Raw genomic sequence first — 2093 nt, 5'->3', positions numbered from 1 at the left:
CTCCGCGGCATGTGGGATCTTCCCGGACCGGGGCACGAACCCGTGTCCCCTGCATCGGCAGGCGGACTCTCAACCACTGCGCCACCAGGGAGGCCCCTAATATATATTTTTTATTATCTCACAACATTATTGTAAAATTATGTGAAATTTAGAATGACCAAAACTGAAAAAATGCACCATGATTTCAGTATTTAAACCAAGCTTAAGTTTTCTTTCCTTTTGGGTCACCAAAACTTGGTGCTTATTAAAAGGACTTTAAAAAAATGTAGCAGGCCTCTTGCAACGTTAGCTAATATATTTATGTGAGTTAAATTTGAATGAATCACCAAATGAAACCACATGGATTAAAGTCCTTGTAGGATAAATACATATTAAAAGTTTCATTTTCAAAAAGCCTACTTTAGGGGCTTCCCTGGTGGCACAGTGGTTAAGAATCTGCCTGCCAATGCAAAGGACACGGGTTCGAGCCCTGGTCTGGGAAGATCCCGCATACCGCGGAGCAACTAAGCCCGTGAGCCACAACTACTGAGCCTGCGCGTGTAGAGCCTGTGCTCCACAACAAGAGAAGCCACGACAATGAGAAGCCCGTGCACCGCGATGAAGAGTAGCCCCCTCTCGCCGTAACTAGAGAAAGCCCTCGCACAGAAACGAAGACCCAACACAGACAAAAATAAATAAATAATTTTTTTAAAAAAAAGCATACTTTATAAAAGTGGTGTGTGTGTGTATGTATGTGCCTGTGTGTTCGTGTGTGTGTACTTTAGAACAACGAAGAGGGAGTTCAATCAACATATTAGAAAAAATAGTTTTAGGCATCTGATTTTTCCAAAACACTGGAGGGCATTTGTCTCTAATGTCAAGGAATGAAATACAATGCTATGACTCATGATGTCTGCTGACTATATCATTTTGCTACTTTATGTTTTTGCTAATAAATATTTCATTTTTTTGCATTTCAGATAGTACTGGATTATCTGAAGCATCAGAAAAAGTAAAGATAATTTAAGGAAAAATATAAGGTAATGTCATGAATTTTCAAAGATGAGATTTACCTGATAGCTTCTATATTTTTAAACAAACAAAACCATTTTTCCATAGGTACAAATCATAATTTGGAACTGTCACTAACTTATACCCTCCAAAATCAGTGTTACAATTTGGAGCTTTGAAACAATGCATTTTGTTACTGTCTTATTTTTCTCCCTGCAAAAAATGACTGGCAACAATTAGACATAAGATTGTGTATACGAGAAGAAATGGATATCCCAGACAAGGACAACAAGAGGCAACATGCTGGTTGGAATTAGTTACAGATATCAGAACTTTATTCTGTGTTAAAAAATAAACACACAGATAATCGATACGATGGATAAATATTTGTGAACTCATATTTAACAGTTATGCAACTCTGACTATTGGACAATCACTAATTCATCATCTGCTGACCCCACTAGGGCCTGCTGCCACTCGAGTATTTGTGTTGTTTCCTGGAATGCACATGAGTGAAATGCCATGCGAGCAGGTGGTGCTGGGCTCTGCGACATTCCAGTGAAGGCGATAAGGAGCTGTGTGAAAGAAGACACCCCCAGGCCCTGCTGAAAGCATTTTCCCTGCGCAGCTACGTGCCCGCTCTTGCTCTGAGGCTGAATGTGGTTTGGGGAGAGACCAGCACTGTTGCTACTGCTGGAGATTTAAAGTTCCATCACGGAGGCTTGCAGAGCTAAAGAATGCACACTAACAACTCCTACTTTTACACAAACCCCAGAGTGGCTGCCTTGCCCAGCCTTACAGCATCAGGGAGTATATCAGTTTGCTAGGCCTCCATTACAAAGTACCACAGACTGGATGGCTTCAAGAACAGAAATTTATTTTCCCACAACTTTGGAGGCTAGAAGTCTGAGATCAAGGTGTCAGCAGAGCCTTCTGAGGCCTGTCCCCTTGACTTGTAGATGGCTGTCTTCTCCAAGTGTCTTTACATGGCCTTCTCTCTGTACCTGTCTGTATCCTAATCTCCCCTTCTTACAAGGATGCCAAGCATTGGATGAAGACCACCCCAATGACCTCATTAGGCCGAATTACCTGTAAAGCCCCTA

This window comes from Physeter macrocephalus, chromosome 7 (assembly GCF_002837175.3).
Source record: "Physeter macrocephalus isolate SW-GA chromosome 7, ASM283717v5, whole genome shotgun sequence".
Lineage (NCBI taxonomy): Eukaryota > Metazoa > Chordata > Mammalia > Artiodactyla > Physeteridae > Physeter > Physeter macrocephalus.
The sequence above is the reverse complement of the archived record's forward strand: the minus strand, read 5'-3'. Positions refer to the sequence as shown.